At 38.4% G+C, this 22,452-nt stretch overlaps 1 non-coding gene across 1 annotated transcript; it reads right to left on the bottom strand.

Annotated features, from left to right (window-relative positions):
- Positions 1–19,314: 19,314 nt before the first annotated feature.
- On the bottom strand, positions 19,315–19,422 carry LOC115892103. The gene has a single exon (XR_004051992.1). It is a non-coding gene; the product is annotated as a U6 spliceosomal RNA (small nuclear RNA).
- Positions 19,423–22,452: the final 3,030 nt, after the last annotated feature.

Genomic DNA, 22,452 nt, shown 5'->3' with positions numbered 1-22,452 from the left:
GAATACCAGGAAACATCATGTTTCTGGTTCTGATGGGTGTCAGTTAACATAAAGAGTATCAGTCTCTCTCAGATCTTTGCCTTATAAAGGATGGAGTGCTTGTTATTATTATGTGCTGTTACTGAGCAACTTTTCTATTTTGGTTTCAGTTCTTCATAACTTATTTTATAAAAGCAATGAAACATTTTTATTTTATAAAAGCAATGAAACAATGAAACATAAAAGCAATGAAAAATAAGGTTTGAGGGGCAGATATTAATATTGAGCTATGTGAAAGCTTACAATACTCACCTACTATCATCTGTATGTATTCCCATACTTACTTCTTTACTTCAATAAAGACAGAAAAAGTGCCTGTTCACCACCATTAGATTAGTTCAGTCACTGTGGGTCTGAATCACATTTCTTTCCACTAAAATTAGCCCTATTACATTCTCTCACCCATCTTTAAGCATTTCTTCTTACCAATATTTTCCCCAACTGCCTTTAACCAATTCTAATTTCTCAATTAAAGCCAAAAAGGGCAACTAATTCCTTTTCCCATTCTAGTTCACCTAACTTTCTCCTTTCTTTTGCAGCTAAGTTTTTTGAAAGAGTACATTATATGCTCTTTCCAATGCTTTATATATCATTTACTGTTTTAAAAGTTTGTCTTTTGTGTCCTGTAATTTCATCAAAATGTGCTTAGCTAGGGCCTTATTTTTATATATTCTGTTTATATGATGTATCGTAGAGCTTGCATTTTTCTCATACATGGATATAAGTTATTTAATCAGTTATGGAATATTCTCAGCCAAAATCTAATTGAATATTATCTTACATCCATCTCTTTATTCTCTCTGTAATTCCTATTAGATACATTTTGGACTTCTGATTCTGTTCTCCATCTCTCTCTATGACATTCTGGGTGATTTCCTCAGATCCTCAAATCTGACTTAAGGTCTGTGCTTAAATTCACCTTCACAGAAAAGCTTCCCCTAAAACCGTATCCAAATAACACGTGCTCCTTCAGCACTCTTTATAGTCTTTTCCTAATTTACTTTTTCTTAGCATTTTTCACTTCTGCTTGCCATTTAACTGTCTTATGTTGGTTTATGGTTAGATTTATTTTTAAGCCGCTTTGCTAATTTTAAATAAAATATTTAATAGTTTGAAGTTGTTAAGTTTTGACATCAGACTAATACTGGCCTCATAAAATGAATATCAAAATGTTTCCTCTTCTTCTATACTCTGAAAAAGTTGTTAAGTTTTGGAACAAATATTTGGTAAGACTGACCAATTAAACCATCTGGGCCCAGCAGTTTATTTACTGAAAGAGTTTAACTCTGAATTCAAGGTCTTTAAGATATATGGAACTATTCAATTTATCAATTTCTTCTTGAGAATGTTTTGATAATTTTTGTCTTTCAAGGAATTTGCTAGTTTATCTAAGTTATCAAATTTACTGGATGTGATGGTTAACATTGAGAGTCAACTTGATTGGATTAAAGGATGCAAAGTATTGTTCCTGGGTGTGTCTGTGAGGGTATTGGTAAAAGAGATTAACTTTGAATCAGTGGACTGGGAGAGGCAGACCCACACTCAATCTGGGTGGGCACCATCTAATTAGCTGCCAGCACTACTAGAATAAAAGCAGGCAGAGGAACGTGGAAGGATTAGACTGGCTTAGTCTCCTGGCCTACATCTTTCTGCCATGCTGGATGCTTCCTGCCCTTGAACATCAGACTCCAAGTTCTACTCTTGAACCTTGGGCCACCAACTGAGAGCTGCACTGTTGACTTCCCTCTTTTGAGGTTTTAGGACTCAGACTGGCTTCCTGACTCCTCAGCTTGCAGATGGCCTGTTGTGGGACTTTACCTTGTGATTGTGTGAGTCAATACTCCTTAATAAACCCCCCTTTATACACATCTATCCTATTAGTTCTGCCCCTCTAGAGATCCTGACTAATACACTGGTACAAAGTTATTCATAGTATTCTGTTATTATCCTTTCAGTTTCTGTAGAATATGTAGTGATGTCCCCTCTTTATTTCCTATATTGATTTTATTTTTCTTCTCTCATTCTTTTTCCCATGGTTCTGATAAGTTTGGCTATATTTTTAAGTGTCATTGATCTTTTCAAGAAATCAGTGTGGTTTTATTGATTTATTGATTGTTTTTATGTTCTAGATTCTAATTATTTCTGCTCTTGTTTGTATTATTTGAAAAAATTGTAAAATTTCTTTTCTTTTTTTTGTGTTAGATTTAATTTGCTCCTCTTTTTCTAGTTTGAAAAATTTGATCCAAAATCTCTGTTATTTTCTAATGTTCACATTTAATAATATAAATTTTCATCTAAGCATTGCTTTAGCTGAATCTAACACATTTTTGTAAGTTAGATTTTCATTTTTATTTAAATTAAAATCTTTTCTAATTTCCTTTGTGGTTTTCTTTTTGGCTCACATGACATTATGTTAAGTCCCAATATTTGAGAATTTTCCATATATCTTTCTATTACTCGTTGTTAGGTTAAAACTTCTGTGGCCTGAGAACATACTGTGTTTGATTTCAATTCATTTAAATATGTTGAAGTTTATTTTATGACACAAAAGATGGCCTTTCTCAATATTGCATGTGCACTGAAAAAATTATGTACACTACTTTTGCATGGAAATATTCTATAAATTAGATCAAATTAGTTGATAGTATTGTTCAGGTCTTTTATAACCTTACTGATTTTTTAAAAATCAACTTGATCTATTGATTTCTGAGAAGGAAGCACTGAAGTCTCCAAGCATAATTGATTTGTCTGTTTATCCTTCAGTTCTACTGGTTTTATTTTAGAAATTTATATTCTCTGTTTCTGGGTATATCTGCATGTAAGATTGTCATATCTTCTGGATGGATTGTTAATTAATTATTTATTCATATGTATGTCCCTTGTTGTCTCTTGTAATCTTTCTAGATTTGAAGTCTACTTTTTTAGTATTAATATAGCCACTCTAGTATTATTTTTATTGATATTTTTATGAAATTACTTTTAAACCTTCACTTTTAACCTATATATGCATTCATATTAAAGATAACTTCTGTAGAGCAAGAAGCTGAGTATACCTTTGTATTCAGTCTGATGATATCTGCTTTTTAAATGTGATTTTTGGAATGTTTTATTTGACATAATTATGTATGCAGTTGGATTCAAATCTACTACTTTGATAATTGTTTTCTGCTGGTCTCGTCCATTCTTTGTTCTTCCTTTCTTTGTCTTCTTTTGGATTATTTTAATTCCATCTTACCTTCATTTATAAGAAGGCTTAATAGTTACATGTATTTTTCACGATTGCTCTAAGGTTTATATTATACATTTTATGTTATCATTCTCTACATTCAAATAACCTCACATTATTTAATGTAAGAACTTTACCATAATCGAATTCTAGTTCTTCTCTTTGATCCTATGAATTATTGTTAGCATATTTTGCTTCTACACATGGTACAATATGTTGTTTCACTTTTTGCCTTAAGCAATCAACTATCCTCTAAAGTGAATTTTGAAGGAAAAAGTATCTTATATTTGTGTTCATTTTTACTGTTTTTAATGATTCTCTTTACTTTGGAAATCTAAGTTTTTATTTAGTATCAAAGTTTCTGCCTGAAGAACTTCCTTTAATGCTTTTTCTAGCACAGGCTGGCTGGCAAAGATTCCTCTCTGTGTTTGTTGGTGTGTAAGAAGAATCCTTGTTTTGTCTTCATTTTGGTATGTAAGAAGAATATTTGTTTTGTCTTCATTTCGAAAGGTAGTTTTATTGGGTATACAGTTCTGGGTTGACAATTTTTTCTTAAAACACTTTAAAGATGTCACTCTTCTGTCTTGTCTTCTGGTTTGCTGCATTCCTATCTTTGTTTCTTTGCATGTAATGCTTCTCTTTCCTCTGTTTGCCTTCAAGATATTTTTCCTTTAATTTTAAGCATTTTTGATATAATATCTAGGTGTGTGTATCCTCTGAGCTTCTTGGACCTATGGTTTGCTTTGTTCATTTAATTTGAAGAGTTCTCAGTCTTTACCTTTTGAAATATGTCTTCTACCTCGTTCTGTCTTTCTTTTATTGGGACCCCAATCACACGTACCTTAGGCCAATTGATACTATCTCACAGCTTTTGGGTGCTCTGTTCTTGTTTTTCTTTGTTTGTTTTCTTTCTTTTCTGTTTCATTTTGGGCAATTTTTATTTACCTATGTTCTAACTAACTGATTGGTTTTTCAGTAGTATATGGTCTGCTGGTAAGCTCAGTAAAGGAAATCTTCATCTTTGATAGCATTTTCTCCTTTTACTAGCATGTGTATTTGACTTAAAAAAATACTAGGTCTCACTGTGTGATGTAGTTTGGATTTGTGTCCCCACCCAAATCTCACGTCAAATTGTAATCCCCAGTTTTGGAGAAGGAGCCTGCAGGAAAGTGATTGGATCATGTGGGCTGATTTCCCCCTTGCTGTTCTCATGATGGTGAGTGAGTTCTCAGGAGATCTGGTTGTTTAAAAGTGTAAAGCACCTCCCCCTTCACTCTCTTACTCCTGATTCTGCCATGTAAGATGTGTCTCTTGGTGGGGCAGGGTGGCTCACGTCTGTAATCCCAGCACTTTGGTAGGCTGAGGCAGGTGGATTGCCTGAGGTCTGGTGTTTGAGACCAGCCTGGCCAACGTGGCAAAACTCTGTCTCTACTAAAAATACACAAATTAGCCATGTGTGGTAGCGGGCACCTGTAATCCCAGCTACTTGGGAGGTTGAGGCAGGAGAATTACTTGAACCCGGGAGGTGGAGGTTGCTGTGAGCCAAGATCGCACCACTGCCCTCCAGTCTGGGTGAAAGAGCAAAACTCCTTTAAAAAAAAAAAAAAATGCAACTCCTTCCCCTTCTGCCATGATTATAACTTTCCTGAGGCCTCCTCGGAAGCAGAAGTCTGTATAGCCTGCAGAATTGTAAGCCAATTAAGCCTCTTTTTTTCTTTCTTTCTTTTTTTTTTTTTTTGAGACAGAGTCTCAGTCTGTCACCCAGGCTGGAGTGCAGTGGAACCATCTCCGCTCACTGCAAGCTCCGCCTCCCGGGTTCACACCATTCTCCTGCCTCAACCTCCCAAGTAGCTCGGACTACAGGCACCTGCCACCATGCCTGGCTAATTTTTCTGTATTTTTAGTAGAGACAGGGTTTCACCGTGTTAGCCAGGATGGTCTCGATCTCCTGACCTCATGATCTGCCTGCCTCAGCCTCCCAAAGTGCTGGGATTACAAGCGTGAGCCATCGCGCCCGGCCAAGCCTCTTTTCTTTATAGCAGTGCAAGAATGTACTGCCTCCCAGGCTGGGGTGCAGTGGCACAATCATAGCTCACTGTAGCCTCAAACTCCTGAACTCAAGCAATCTTCCCACCTTAGTCTCCTGAGTAGCTCGGACTACAGGTGCATGCCAGTATGACTGGCTAATTATTTTAATTTTTTGTAGAAACGAGGTCTCACTATCTTGTCCAGGCTGGTCTCAAACTCCTGGTTTCAAGCGATCTTTCCACTTTGGCCTCCCAAAATGCTGGAATTACACCACTACCTGGCCTATACTTGATTTTTTAAAGGTAGTTTCTATCTGTTGTAATTACTATTTGTTCCTATATATAATCTGTCTTTCCTACTAGATTCCTCAACATACTAATAATGGCTATTTTATTCATCTGATTGCTTTAAAATCTGGGTCATTTCTTTGGTTTTGTGGATTGCTTTTACTATTAACAATTGATAGCTTTTTTTGGGTTTCATTTGTGTGCCTTGCAGTTTCAATTGAATGATTCCATTGTGTGAAAAGGAATTATAGGGTCTGAGGTTAATAGTATTTATGTCTGGAAAAGGATGTGCGTCTTCTTTGGTGAAGTTCTTAGCATGGTGAGTGGATTTAATATAGTTAGTTGTTGATCTAGGCTTGGATTATTTTCCTTGGTAATGTTGTCCTAATGTAGCACTGGCTTTAAATCTTCCAGCATCTGGCTTCCATTAGCTTGTGCTTAGTGTGGTGCCTGGGGTCCTGGAGGATCTTTCTCAGGGCTTGAGTTGTACTCTCCAGTTTTGGTAGAACGACCCTGCATGGCTGTGCCACACAGGGAGTTTCTCTCCTAGCTCTTGACACTGTTGCATGTTAGTCAGTGCTAGGTTTGTAATGAAATGATGGCATTTTTGTTTTGTTTTACTTTCCTGGTCAGTTTTAGGCAGGATTTGTGTGCCTGAGCCTCAGGGGTGGAGATTTCTCTACATCCCTGTTCCTCTTTTTCATCCCAGCCAAACACTGCTTGTTATTTTTTGGTGGTCTTAGGCAGGAGTTTCCTGTTCTTCTTCCAGTAATGACAGATCTCTTTGTTATGAGTGTAGGATGCTAGGTTCAAGACAATTTCTTGCCTTTCCCCAATATCTTAGTCCGTTTGGGGAGCTATAACAGAATGCTATAGACTGGGTGACTTACAAACAACAATTTATTTCTCACAGTTCTGGAGGCTGGGAAGTACAAAATCAAGGTCGCATCAGATTCAGTGTCTGGGGAGGGTCCTCTTCCTAGTTCCTAGAAGGTCATCTCCTTTCTGCATCCCCACACTGTAGAAGGGTTGAGTGATCTCTCTGGGGTTTCATTATGAGGACACTAATTCCATTTCTGAGTGCTTTACGCTCATGATCTGATTATCTCCCAAAGGCACCATCATGCTGAAGATTAAGTTTCAACATACGAATTTTGAGGAGATACAAACGTTCAGTGTATGGCACCCAACTGGAAGGACTTTTTCTTTTACTTCCATCTCAGCAAGAATGGAGGCTGTATCCTAAGGATGATAAGCTTTTCTACTCCTTTCCCAATAAAATGTTGGTTTTATTCTACTCCTATACCAGAAGCAATGCATCTTTACCTATTAGCCGAGAGCGAGAGAATTCATTGCCCTTCTCTAGAATAGTAAGGCTTTTGTTTTGTAGGAAAGAACAGTTCAGGGAAGTAGGCACAGCTCTGGCCTGGTCACTAGTAACTGCCAATCATCTCCTTTATGCCTGTGCCACTAAGTGGTACCCTGCCCTGTAACTTACTCATCCTCCAGTCTTTCTTGTAAGCATCTGATAGAAGTCTGTGGAATAGACAGTGTGAGTGTTGGCTTCCCTACATCTGATTCTACCAGCTCTTCTAAACTTACATGCTTGATCACACTTGGTATTGACGAATTTATTAAGCTTTTGCTAAGTTGTTTTTATCTGCTTTATGTTGTTGCTCTGATGTAGGTGAGTAAGTTTGTGTATCTGCTTTTTGTTTTGTTTTGTTTTTTTTAAGGCTTGCCCTTCTTTGGAATTGCATTTATTTGATTGTCTTATATCATGAATTGAGTGTTGGCATCTCCCAAAATTTCATACTTTGAAATCCTAACCCTCAACATGATGGTATCAGAGGTAAGTACTTTGGGAGGTGATTAGGTAATGAGGGTGTAGTCCTCATGAGTAGGATTAGTGCCCTTACATGAAGAGACATGACACCTTGCTCTTCCTCTATTCTCCACCACATGAGGATACAATGAAATGAGGGCCATATGCAAACCGGGAAAAGTATTCTCACTGTAGACTGGATGTGCCAGCACCTTGGTCTTGGACTTATCTGCCTCCCGACCTGTGAACAATAAATGCTTGTTTTATAAGCTGTCTAATCTATGGTATTTTGTTATAACAGTCCTAATGGACTTAAGATACCTTGCGATCTCAGTTTTCTGATGGACCCAAGAAAAGTCAACATTTTGTAGATTATATGGCTTTCCTTTTTGAGGAAAAGAGCAATATTTTGCATCTTTCAACATCTTTAAAGAAAAGTAATCTTGAAGTGAATGCCAGTACTTTGGCAGGTGCTTAACAAACTTCTGAAACCATGTTTTCACTGTTTCTCTAGCCCAATTACCCCCCCAACTCCTCCCATAAAGCTTTTGCTCCCCTTCATTTTTAAAGTCTTGCCAGAAGAAAGACTGCCCAGATGGTGAGTGGAAAATGTAGAGGAAGGCTCTGTGCCTCATATAGCCAGAGCTATAAACTTGTAAAGACACTGAGTTTTACTTACTTAAATCTATTTTATTTAAAATGTAAATATAAAATATTTTCTTTCTATTTTGGACAATGTAGTAGGTAGCTAGCATATCAGTAAAATTACAAATAGGGCAAGTGCCAAAGAAGAACAGGTGGAAGACAACAGGAAAGGTAGGTGTTGACTCAGCCTCACTTATATGATGCAGAATAATTTGGGAAATTGCCATTAGGTTAGGCAACCTCTCTCTCTCTGTCATCACTTTCACGTGTGTTAGAGAAAGGGGTGATTTGGTAAAATATGTCTTCAACCACAAAATTTGACAGTTTTGCAGAATAAGATATCTGATATTCAACTCCACAAATGTGGTAATAAATATAAGTGACATTTAGCCCTCTTAATAACATGAATAACACTCACACATGGAGCTGGATTTTCTCCTGGAAAAGATAAGCTTTAAGTTTTACATGAATTTGTTAACTCTTTGCAACTAGACGTGGAGGGCACTTGGTTTCCCAGACAATGTGTTGGGAATGAGAATCCTATGTCTGCCAAACCTATTTGAACTTGTTGCCTTGTTGTGAATCTCTACTAGATTATTTGGCATCTCATCCACAATTTTTTAATCTTATAAATGAGAGATTCATGTAAATGTTGAACTTAGTCTGAAAGAAGAAATATTGAAAGGGCAGCCAGGGAGACTGAGAGCAATGTCAAGAGGCAAAATGAGGTCAGACTTATTTCCTTATCTAAAAGGGTTTTATACATCAGAACTTCAGGTCTCTTTTCACCCTGCCTGGGGAAGCTCTTCAGCTTGTCTTTAGGGAGACATGCTCTATCACTGCCTCATTGGGTGGACTTTTTTTTTTTTTTTTTGAGACAGTCTTGCTCTGTCACCCAGGCTGGAGTGCAGTGGCGCGATCTCGGCTCACTGCAAGCTCCGCCTCCTGGGTTTACGCCATTCTCCTGCCTCAGCCTCCCGAGTAGCTGGGACTACAGGAGCCCACCACCTCGCCCAGCTAGTTTTTGTTTTTTATATATTTTTAGTAGAGACGGGGTTTCACCATGTTAGCCAGGATGGTCTCGATCTCCTGACCTCGTGATTCGCCCGCCTCGGCCTCCCAAAGTGCTGGGATTACAGGCTTGAGCCACCGCACCTGGCCGGGTGGACTTTCTTCTTACAAGAGCTGCCATGTGAAATGCTGGGCTTGGGTTATCATCACAGCTTCTGTGTTTCACATACATTCTGCCTGAGTTATAGCAAATCAATTCTCTAAAGGGATCATCAATCCAAGACTGTGGGAGCAAGCAAATTCTCCTTGGCAAGTCATTTCTAATTATCAAAATGTTCCGGATAAGTGATTACTTCTCTAGGAATGTTCTAAATGTGAGCTCATATGGAGAGGTTTGTGTCTGTAGAATGGAAGGGATTTTTATTGATCATCTAGCCTTTAGGAATGACCATGAAAGCTCTATTTTGATATCTACTGTTGTGAACTGACCTAAAAAAATTAGATGTAAAAATATTAGCCTCCTTTGAGTAGAAATTAATAGCCAATAGTTTTTACCTGCTCTTATACCATCTTTCTAAGTAACTGAAAATAAAATTCTTCTTCAAATATAGACATTTAATAGCAAGTATACACAACATAAGTTCTACCAATTCTTGGCTTTATTGGTAAGCTCTACCAATTCTCGGCTTTAACTTTTTTGTGTGTGTGTGCTAAGACTGTACCAAGGATGGTAGATTCCCCTGAAAGCAAATGTAGCAAGTGCAATACGATTATAGCAGTAGGACTCAGCTGATGTTCTAGTTAGACTTGGGTGGCCAACCATCCCCCAATCTAATGTCTGGACAGAGGTCTCTATAGAAATCAAATCTAGGGTGCAAATCTTACAGCTAAATTTTGAAAGGCTAGTTAGATTCTTAAAATATAGTCTTACAACAGACTAAATGCCTCTAACATAGTTTTTGCCCTTATTTGAAAAAATCACTAATCACTAATTTCAACAATGGAAATCTATTTCTAATATTTTGTTAACCTACAAAGGCTATGGTGTTGACTGGCCAGTAAAGATACTTAAAGCACTTGTAGTAGCCACCTCTAGCATGTATCCCTTAAATTATGCCTTGATTTATGCTCATTTCAAATTATTCATCTCTTTGTTTCAGCAAATGTCTGTCTTTGAAAATAGTGAAGGTAATGAGTGGTGGATAAAAGGAAGGCTTGCAGGTAACAGTCTGGGCAAAGGTAGGTTGAGGTCAGCTCTTTAGAGTGGGGATTTCACTGGATCCTCTGAGGAACCTGCACTTTTCATATTTCCCTAATAAATGAGGAAGTTTAGGGACTTTATTACTTTTGAACAATCTATATAAGTCATAAATACATCTTCTTCCTTGATGTAAGTGAATACTAAAAGCAAAAAATACTAATAGTTCTCCAGCCTAAAATCCCACTTGGAGAAGGATGGGCATAAAATATTGATCTGTACCTTCTGCAATCCAGCCTCTTTGAATTCGTGTCATAAAAGCAGACCTGGAACTATTTTTGGTGCATTATTTTAATGAAAGAGACCATACAAACTCCTATTAAAGATTTGGTCAAAAGAATTGCATTTAAGTTTTTTCCTGGCCTCCATAAAAATTCAAATTAATTTCCTGTATAATCTACATCAACAAGGATATAAAGAAGTTAGAAAAAAAAACTCTCAAAGAAAGATTTAATTGTGTTCATCACAGTAAACTTACATAAACCAGGATGTGGCTCAACCTATTTTGAAAGGATTTTCAGCATTAAAGATTAAAACAAAAAGAAGCCTCTAGTTAACCTTCAATTAACCATAGCTGCTTGGTACTTTCTATTAATCAAGATTTTACTCCTTCTTGCATTATTTTTATGGCATCCAATTTTATTTGGTTTCTTCAATATATTTCTCAGAGGTGAAATAGCTCTATTTTATGGATGAAAATCAAATCAAAATGTGGAAGGCTTACTGTGACCTTCATAAAGTCATCTCCCTGAGGTTCTTTTCTTATTTTTAAAATGACAATAATGAGGTCTACTCCAGTGTGCTGTGTAAGAATGGAATGAAATCATTCAGAGAGGCAAGGTAGCATTGGAAAGACTAATGGTTTTGGAGTCAGGTAGATGTAGTTTTCACCACATATGAGCTACGTGACATTGGGCAAGGAATTGACATTTATAAGCCTCGGTTTCCTTATGAATAAAATAAAAACATTAATCCTCAGTGGGACATTTCCATGTTAGATGAAGTAATATTTGCAAAGATCTTAGCATATAAAGGCAAAATAAGGTAGCTTTTTTTTTTTTTTCAATTGAGAGAAGACCCTGAATATGACTACAAAAAAGTATGAGAACCAGTGTTAGACCTTATGTGTTTTAATATTATCTTGTGTCTATCTGGAAATGTTTCTTTCTCTGTAGTCAATATCCATATCATAAACATGTATTGTATGACTAGTTTCCCTCTTGAAAAGTTCTTAGCCTATTTTTGTTTTCTTTTAAATCCTGATTAAGGATAAGGCTAGGCTTCTGTGAGTTCTTGTCTCACAATTTTGTTCCTTTCAAAGTAGCAAAAGAATTTAGGTGCTGGGAGGAAAAGTCATAGTTGTATTTTAAAGCAGTGGTTCTTAAGTCACTTTGAATCAGATTTCCTGCAAGACTTTTTTTTTTTTTTTTTTTTTTTATACTTTAAGTTCTAGGGTACATGTGCATAACGTGCAGGTTTGTTACATATGTATACTTGTGCCATGGTGGTGTGCTGCACCCATCAACTCGTCAGCACCCATCAATTCATCATTTATATCATGTATAACTCCCCAATGCAATCCCTTCCCCCTCCCCCCTCCCCATGATAGGCCCCAGTGTGTGATGTTCCCCTTCCCGAGTCCAGGTAATCTCATTGTTCAGTTCCCACCTATGAGTGAGAACATGTGGTGTTTGGTTTTCTGTTCTTGTGATAGTTTGCTAAGAATGATGGTTTCCAGCTGCATCCATGTCCCTACAAAGGACGCAAACTCATCCTTTTTTATGGCTGCATAGTATTCCATGGTGTATATGTGTCACGTTTTCTTAATCCAGTCTGTCACAGATGGACATTTGGGTTGATTCCAAGACTTTGCTATTGTGAATAGTGCCACAATAAACATACGTGTGCATGTGTCTTTGTAGTAGAATAATTTATACTCCTTTGGGTATACACCCAGTAGTGGGATGGCTGGGTCATATGGTACATCTAATTCTAGATCCTTGAGGAATTGCCATACTGTTTTTCCATAATGGTTGAACTAGTTTACAGTCCCACCAACAGTGTAAAAGTGTTCCTATTTCTCCACATCCTCTCCAACACCTGTTGTTTCCTGACTTTTTTTTTTTTTTTTTTTTTTTTTTTTTTTTTTTTTTATTATACTTTAAGTTCTAGGGTACATGTGCATAACGTGCAGGTTTGTTACATATGTATACTTATGCCATGTTGGTGTGCTGCACCCATCAACTCGTCAGCACCCATCAATTCATCATTTATATCATGTATAACTCCCCAATGCAATCCCTCCCTCCTCCCCCTCCCCCCTCCCCATGATAGACCCCAGTGTGTGATGTTCCCCTTCCCGAGTCCAAGTGATCTCATTGTTCAGTTCCCACCTATGAGTGAGAACATGCGGTGTTTGGTTTTCTCTTCTTGTGATAGTTTGCTAAGAATGATGGTTTCCAGCTGCATCCATGTCCCTACAAAGGACGCAAACTCATCCTTTTTTATGGCTGCATAGTATTCCATGGTGTATATGTGCCACATTTTCTTAATCCAGTCTGTCACAGATGGACATTTGGGTTGATTCCAAGTCTTTGCTATTGTGAATAGTGCCGCAATAAACATACGTGTACATGTGTCTTTGTAGTAGACTAATTTATAATCCTTTGGGTATATACCCAGTAGTGGGATGGCTGGGTCATATGGTACATCTAGTTCTAGATCCTTGAGGAATTGCCATACTGTTTTCCATAATGGTTGAACTAGTTTACAATCCCACCAACAGTGTAAAAGTGTTCCTATTTCTCCACATCCTCTCCAACACCTGTTGTTTCCTGACTTCTTAATGATTGCCATTCTAACTGGTGTGAGATGGTATCTCATTGTGGTTTTGATTTGCATTTCTCTGATGGCCAGTGATGATGAGCATTTTTTCATGTGTCTGTTGGCTGTATGAATATCTTCTTTTGAGAAATGTCTGTTCATATCCTTTCCCCACTTTTTGATGGGGTTGTTTGTTTTTTCTCGTATATTTGTTTGAGTTCTTTGTAGATTCTGGATATTAGCCCTTTGTCAGATGAGTAGGTTGCAAAAATTTTCTCCCATTCTGTAGGTTGCCTGTTCACTCTGATGGTAGTTTCTTTTGCTGTGCAAAAGCTCTTTAGTTTAATTAGATCCCATTTGTCAATTATGGCTTTTGCTGCCGTTGCTTTTGGTGTTTTAGACATGAAGTCCTTGCCCATGCCTATGTCCTGAATGGTACTACCTAGATTTTCTTCTAGGGTTTTTATGGTATTAGGTCTAACATTTAAGTCTCTAATCCATCTTGAATTAATCTTCGTATAAGGGGTAAGGAAAGGATCCAGTTTCAGCTTTCTACTTATGGCTAGCCAATTTTCCCAGCACCATTTATTAAATAGGGAATCCTTTCCCCATTTCTTGTTTCTCTCAGGTTTGTCAAAGATCAGATGGCTGTAGATGTGCGGTATTATTTCTGAGGACTCTGTTCTGTTCCATTGGTCTATATCTCTGTTTTGGTACCAGTACCATGCTGTTTTGGTTACTGTAGCCTTGTAGTATAGTTTGAAGTCAGGTAGCGTGACGCCTCCAGCTTTGTCCTTTTGACTTAGGATTGTCTTGGCAATGCGGGCTCTTTTTTGGTTCCATATGAACTTTAAAGCAGTTTTTTTCCAATTCCGTGAAGAAAGTCATTGGTAGCTTGATGGGGATGGCATTGAATCTATAAATAACCTTGGGGAGTATGGCCATTTTCACGATATTGATTCTTCCTATCCATGAGCATGGTATGTTCTTCCATTTGTTTGTGTCCTCTTTGATTTCACTGAGCAGTGGTTTGTAGTTCTCCTTGAAGAGGTCCTTTACATCCCTTGTAAGCTGGATTCCTAGGTATTTTATTCTCTTTGAAGCAATTGTGAATGGAAGTTCATTCCTGATTTGGCTCTCTGCTTGTCTGTTGCTGGTGTATAAGAATGCTTGTGATTTTTGCACATTAATTTTGTATCCTGAGACTTTGCTGAAGTTGCTTATCAGCTTAAGGAGATTTTGGGCTGAGACGATGGGGTTTTCTAAATATACAATCATGTCATCTGCAAACAGGGACAATTTGACTTCTTCTTTTCCTAACTGGATACCCTTGATTTCTTTCTCTTGCCTGATTGCCCTAGCCAGAACTTCCAACACTATGTTGAATAGGAGTGGTGAGAGAGGGCATCCCTGTCTTGTGCCAGTTTTCAAAGGGAATTTTTCCAGTTTTTGCCCATTCAGTATGATATTAGCTGTGGGTTTGTCATAAATAGCTCTTATTATTTTGAGGTACGTTCCATCAATACCGAATTTATTGAGCGTTTTTAGCATGAAGGGCTGTTGAATTTTGTCAAAAGCCTTTTCTGCATCTATTGAGACAATCATGTGGTTCTTGTCTTTGGTTCTGTTTATATGCTGGATTACGTTTATTGATTTGCGAATGTTGAACCAGCCTTGCATCCCAGGGATGAAGCCCACTTGATCATGGTGGATAAGCTTTTTGATGTGCTGCTGAATCCGGTTTGCCAGTATTTTATTGAGGATTTTTGCATCAATGTTCATCAGGGATATTGGTCTAAAATTCTCTTTTTTTGTTCTGTCTCTGCCAGGCTTTGGTATCAGGATGATGTTGGCCTCATAAAATGAGTTAGGGAGGATTCCCTCTTTTTCTATTGATTGGAATAGTTTCAGAAGGAATGGTACCAGCTCCTCCTTGTACCTCTGGTAGAATTCAGCTGTGAATCCATCTGGTCCTGGACTTTTTTTGGTGGGTAGGCTATTAATTGTTGCCTCAATTTCAGAGCCTGCTATTGGTCTATTCAGGGATTCAACTTCTTCCTGGTTTAGCCTTGGGAGAGTGTAAGTGTCCAGGAAATTATCCATTTCTTCTAGATTTTCTAGTTGATTTGCGTAGAGGCGTTTATAGTATTCTCTGATGGTAGTTTGTATTTCTGTGGGGTCAGTGGTGATATCCCCTTTATCATTTTTTATTGCATCTATTTGATTCCTCTCTCTTTTTTTCTTTATTAGCCTTGCTAGCGGTCTGTCAATTTTGTTGATCTTTTCAAAAAACCAACTCCTGGATTCATTGATTTTTTGGAGGGTTTTTTGTGTCTCTATCTCCTTCAGTTCTGCTCTGATCTTAGTTATTTCTTGCCTTCTGCTAGCTTTTGAATGTGATTGCTCTTGCCTCTCTAGTTCTTTTAATTGTGATGTTAGAGTGTCAATTTTAGATCTTTCCTGCTTTCTCTTGTGGGCATTTAGTGCTATAAATTTCCCTCTACACACTGCTTTAAATGTGTCCCAGAGATTCTGGTATGTTGTATCTTTGTTCTCATTGGTTTCAAAGAACATCTTTATTTCCGCTTTCATTTCGTTATGTACCCAGTAGTCATTCAGGAGCAGGTTGTTCAGTTTCCATGTAGTTGAGCGGTTTTGATTGAGTTTCTTAGTCCTGAGTTCTAGTTTGATTGCACTGTGGTCTGAGAGACAGTTTGTTATAATTTCTGTTCTTTTACATTTGCTGAGGAGTACTTTACTTCCAATTATGTGGTCAATTTTGGAATAAGTGCGATGTGGTGCTGAGAAGAATGTATATTCTGTTGATTTGGGGTGGAGAGTTCTATAGATGTCTATTAGGTCCGCTTGGTGCAGAGATGAGTTCAATTCCTGGATATCCTTGTTAACTTTCTGTCTCGTTGATCTGTCTAATGTTGACAGCGGAGTGTTGAAGTCCCCCATTATTATTGTATGGGAGTCTAAGTCTCTTTGTAAGTCTCTAAGGACTTGCTTTATGAATCTGGGTGCTCCTGTATTGGGTGCATATATATTTAGGAGAGTTAGCTCTTCCTGTTGAATTGATCCCTTTACCATTATGTAATGGCCTTCTTTGTCTCTTTTGATCTTTGATGGTTTAAAGTCTGTTTTATCAGAGACTAGGATTGCAACCCCTGCTTTTTTTTGTTCTCCATTTGCTTGGTAGATCTTCCTCCATCCCTTTATTTTGAGCCTATGTATGTCTCTGCATGTGAGATGGGTCTCCTGAATACAGCAGACTGATGGGTCTTGACTCTTTATCCAGTTTGCCAGTCTGTGTCTTTTAATTGGAGCATTTAGTCCATTAACATTTAAGGTTAATATTGTTATGTGTGAACTTGATCCTGCCATTATGATATTAACTGGTTATTTTGCTCGTTAGTTGATGCAGTTTCTTCCTAGCCTCGATGGTCTTTACATTTTGCCAAGTTTTTGTGATGGCTGGTACCGGTTGTTCCTTTCCATGTTTAGGGCTTCCTTCAGGGTCTCTTGTAAGGCAGGCCTGGTGGTGACAAAATCTCTAAGCATTTGCTTATCTGTAAAGGATTTTATTTCTCCTTCACTTATGAAACTTAGTTTGGCTGGATATGAAATTCTGGGTTTAAAATTCTTTTCTTTAAGAACGTTGAATATTGGCCCCCACTCTCTTCTGGCTTGTAGAGTTTCTGCCGAGAGATCTGCTGTTAGTCTGATGGGCTTCCCTTTGTGGGTGACCCGACCTTTCTCTCTGGCTGCCCTTAAGATTTTTTCCTTCATTTCAATTTTGGTGAATCTGGCAATTATGTGTCTTGGAGTTGCTCTTCTGGAGGAGTATCTTTGTGGCGTTCTCTGTATTTCCTGAATTTGAATGTTGGCCTGCCCTACTAGGTTGGGGAAGTTCTCCTGGATGATATCCTGAAGAGTGTTTTCCAACTTGGTTCCATTTTCCCCCTCACTTTCAGGCACCCCAATCAGACGTAGATTTGGTCTTTTTACGTAATCCCATACTTCTTGCAGGCTTTGCTCATTTCTTTTTCTTCTTTTTTCTTTTGGTTTCTCTTCTCGCTTCATTTCATTCATTTGATCTTCAATCGCTGATACTCTTTCTTCCAGTTGATCGAGTCGGTTACTGAAGCTTGTGCATTTGTCACGTATTTCTCGTGTCATGGTTTTCATCTCTGTCATTTCGTTTATGATCTTCTCTGCATTAATGAGTCTAGCTGTCAATTCTTCCACTCTTTTTTCAAGATTTTTAGTTTCTTTGCGCTGGGTACGTAATTCCTCCTTTAGCTCTGATAAGTTTGATGGACTGAAGCCTTCTTCTCTCCTCTCGTCCAAGTCATTCTCTGACCAGCTTTGATCCGTTGCTGGTGATGGGCTGCGCTCCTTTGCAGGGGGAGATGCGCTCTTATTTTTTGAATTTCCAGCTTTTCTGCCCTGCTTCTTCCCCATCTTTGTGGTTTTATCTGTCTCTGGTCTTTGATGGTGGTGACGAACTGATGGGGTTTTGGTATAGGTGTCCTTCCTGTTTGATAGTTTTCCTTCTGACAGTCAGAAGGACTCTCTGTTGGTCTGTTGGAGATTGCTTGAGGTCCACTCCAGACCCTGTTTGCCTGGGTATCAGCAGCAGAGGTTGCCGAAGATAGAATATTGCTGAACAGCGAGTGTACCTGTCTGATTCTTCCTTTGGAAGTGTCCTCTCAGGGGTGTACTCCACCCTGTGAGGTGTGGGGTGTCAGACTGCCCCTAGTGGGGGATTTCTCCCAGCTAGGCTACTCAGGGGTCAGGGACACACCTGAGCAGGCAGTCTGTCCGTTCTCAGATCTCAACCTCCGCGTTGGGAGATCCGCGGCTCTCCCCAAAGCTGTCAGACAGAGTCGTTCGCGTCTGCACCGGCTCCCGCTACTTCCCCTGTTGGTCTTCAGCTGTGCGCTGTCCCCAGAGGTGGAGACTACAGAGACAGGCAGGCTTCCTTGAGCTGCTGTGAGCTCCACCCAGTTCGAGCTTCCCAGCGGCTTTGTTTACCTACTTAAGCCTCAGCAATGGCGGGCGCCCCTCCCCCAGCCTCGCTGCTGCCTTGCGGATAGATCGCGGCAGACTGCTGTGTTAGCAGTGAGGGAGGCTTCGTGGGCGTGGGACCCTCCCGGCCAGGTGTGGGATATATTCTCCTGGAATGCCTGTATGTTTACAGCGCAGTATTGGGGTGGGAGTTACCCGATTTTCCAGGTGTTGTGTGTCTCAGTTCCCCTGGCTAGGAAAACGGATCCCCTTCCCCCTTGCGCTTCCAGGTGAGGCGATGCCTCGCCCTGCTTCAGCTCTCGCTGGTCAGGCTGCAGCAGCTGACCAGCACCGATTGTCCGGCACTCCCTAGTGAGATGACCCCAGTACCTCAGTTGAAAATGCAGAAATCACCGGTCTTCTGTGTCGCTCGCGCTCAAGATATGACCATTCTTGTGGCTCAGAGCCAGTGGGCAAAAAGAAGCCTCAGAAATGTAGCTGAAGAGTCAGCCCCTGCAGCACAGAACAGAGCAGGAAAAGTGTCTTCCTGACTTTTTAATGATTGCTGTTCTAACTGGTGTGAGATGGTATCTTATTGTGGTTTTGATTACCTGCAAGACTTTTAAATAATCCCAGATTTAAGGTCCCCATTCCTGATTCAGTAAATCTGAAGTACATTACTAAAATTTGTATTTCCCTAAGTGATTTAAAAAATTCTCTGTAATCATGGTAAAATAACTTAGCACAAAATTTGCCATCTTAACCATTTTTAAGTGTGCAGTCAATGTTAAGTAAATTCTCATTGCTGTGCAACCACTACCATCCATTTCCAGAACACTTACCTTGCAAAACAGAACCTCTATTTACATTGCACAATAACTCTCTATTTACCTCTCTCCCCAGCCACTGACGACCACTATTTTATTTTCCATTTCTATGAATTTAGCTATGCTTGGTTCCTCATATAAGTGGAAGCATACATTATTTGTCTTTTTGTGACTGGCTTATTTCACTGAACGTCATGAATTCAAGGTTCATCCATGTTGTAGCATGTGTCAGAATTTCCTTTCTTTTAAAGGCTGAATGATATTTCATTGTATGTATGGATCACATGTGATTTATCCATTTATCTAGTGATTACTCTTCCCCAAGTCATTTTTAAACTATGAAATACTTCACAAATTTGCATATCATTTTTGCACAGGTGCCATGCTAACTTTCTTTATATCATTCCAATTTGAGTACACATACTGCCAAAGCCAAGGACTCCAAATTATTTTTGAAATCACTGATAAGGCAATTTTTTCAGATGCACATTGGTGGGACATTAAATCAATCTAATTTGGTGACCAGTATTTTTTAAAGACATGGAATAGAAAAAAATAAAATAGGTAAAAATTGTAATAATAGGGATATGTATTATTTTAAGTATTGTATTTCTGTTTGTGTGTTTTTGTGGGAGAGAGGGGTTATGTGCACTAAATCAAGACATACTAGCTGTTCTTGATTTAAAAAGTATAAAGGCCACCTGTCTAGAGAACTAGAATATAGAATCTAGTTGGATGATATGTAAATTAACATAATGCTCTCAGCTCAAAATGTGTAGAGGTACTACAGTCATGATTTTACTTTTAAGATACTTAAAAATAAGATTGAGAACAGCCTTCTATAGACTGATGTGGACTCCATGCTTCATCATAGAAGTCTGTGTATTGCTTACTCATGAATCATTTTCATAACATTGTATTAGGAGTTATATATAAATTTGGCATCACTTTGATACACTAAGCTTTTATAGATTTCAGAAGTAGATAAAGAATTGCTAACAGCAGTAATGGAGAGGTGTGAATGCCACCAGCAATTCAAGATTCTGTTCCAACTCAGGAAACATACTACCCCAATCAAAACTAATTTCCTCCCCCTTTGGCATTTTTCTCAACCATATGTAGTTTTAAAATTATTGTGATGACTTCTATCACTCTTTTGAAAATATACAGGATGTATTTATCTAGGATAAACATAATTTTACTTAGTATGTTTTCTGAAATGATAGCACACAATATGTATCAGAAAATAAGGCAATTATATGATAACTGTTTGTGAACTGTATTTGATTCTGCCAGATTTTATGAAAGATATATGTTTAACATATGTAAATGTTTATATTAGATCATATGGAATATAATTCTCGTATGCCTTTTAAAGAATTACGGAATTCCTGTTCTTCCTCAGAAGAGTGATTTCCAAAGTGTCTTAGATTTTTGTGTATGACTCCACTTCAAATCCTCTATGATTTGCATCATGCTGTACCATTTGACCCAGCAATCCCATTACTGGGTATATACATAAATCATTCCATTATAAAGATACATGCATACATATGTTCACTGAAGCACTATTCATAATAGCAAAGACATAGAATTGACCCAAATGCTCATCAATGATAGACTGGATAAAGAAAGCACGATACATGTACACCATGGAATATTACGCAGCCATAAAAGGGAACAAGATCATGTCCTTTGCAGGGACATGTATGGAGCTGGAAGCCATTATCCTCAGCAAACTAACACAGGAACAGAAAACTAAACACCCTATGTTCTTAATTATAAGTGGGAACTAAACAACGAAAACACTTGGACACAGAGAGGGGAACAACATACACTGGGGCCTGTCCGAGGGGCCAGGGAAGGGAGAGTTTCAGGATAAATAGTTGATGCATGCAGGGCTTAATGCATAAATGGTGGGTTAATAGGCGCAGCAAACCACCATGGCACATGTTACCTATGTAACACCCTGCATGTCCTGCACGTGTATTCCAGAACTTAAAATTAACTTACTTAAAAATAAAAGACCATAATATTCCCAAATAACTGAAGTTGTTTATGTCTCCTGTTAATTCACAGAGAGAATAGTGGCATGGATGGCTGAATAGATAGATAGATAGATAGATAGATAGATAGATAGATAGATAGATAGATAGATAGTTAATACATGTAAAATAATAACACCTAAATATAGAATTAAAACTTCAAAAATTATAGTAAATGGAGACACAATTAGATTTTAAATACATATTGAGAGTTATGTCCAGAACTATACCACTTAGCAGTCTGTAAGAACATTTTACATTGTGTATCTTTATTCGTCCCCACGATTCTGTGAAAAAAGACCAAACTATATACATTTTACAGAAGAGAAACCAGGTACCAACATTAACAACCTTGCTGAGTTGCAGGCCGTGGTTACATCGGAGTCAGGAACTGATTTCTGTGGAATGGCTCCAAGTCCAGATGTTATCCTGCTAGACTGTGTTTCATGAGACAAGTAGAATTCTTCCCTAAGGTTTAGTTTTCCTTAAAGTTCTTCCAGTTTCAGAATGAGATGCTCTTGCCCAAATCATGAAGAGTTTAAGAAAGAAAGAAATTATTGATTATAATCACAAATTTCTTAAAAAATGCAGATAATAATAACTTTATTCTCTCCCTATTTTGCAAACCTACTCTCAGTAGAGATTTCAAACTTGGATGATGCTCAGAATCAACTTCAGGGCTTTTGGAAGACAGTGATTTCTGGGCGGCACCCCAGACTTTCGGAAGTATTGCCCAGGAATCTCTGTTTTTGTAAAGGTCCACAGCTGATTCTGATGCTTAGCTACGTTTGAGAACTGCTGCTTTAGAAAAATATTTTAGAGGCCGGGCGCGGTGGCTCAAGCCTGTAATCCCAGCACTTTGGGAGGCCGAGATGGGCGGATCACGAGGTCAGTAGATCGAGACCATCCTGGCTAACACGGTGAAACCTCGTCTCTACTAAAAATACAAAAAACTAGCGGGGCGACGTGGCGGGCGCCTGTAGTCCCAGCTACTCCGGAGGCTGAGGCAGGAGAATGGCGTGAACCCGGGAGGCGGAGCTTGCAGTGAGCTGAGATCCGGCCACTGCACTCCAGCCTGGGCGACAGAGCAAGACTCAGTCTCAAAAAAAAAAGAAAAATATTTTAGAGTAATTTTGGTGGAAAACCTATTAGAAAAATCAAATAGAAGACAGTACATAATGTATTTACATACCATAGTCCACAGTTCTGAAGAAAGTGTAGGTTTTGTGTAGCCAGAAGTTTATACCAATCAGGGAACCTTTTTTTTTCTTTTTATTAAGAAAAAGAGAACATAATTATGAAGATGAAATTAGTTTTTAAAAAATAATATTTACTAAGAGTGAGAAAAGTAATCACCACAAATTATACATTTTAAAGAAGCTTAAACCTACCACAAACATTATTAATTGCCTAACGCAACACTGT

This window comes from Rhinopithecus roxellana, chromosome 1, assembly GCF_007565055.1.
Source record: "Rhinopithecus roxellana isolate Shanxi Qingling chromosome 1, ASM756505v1, whole genome shotgun sequence".
NCBI lineage: Eukaryota > Metazoa > Chordata > Mammalia > Primates > Cercopithecidae > Rhinopithecus > Rhinopithecus roxellana.
This window is presented reverse-complemented; position numbering and strand designations above follow the sequence as displayed.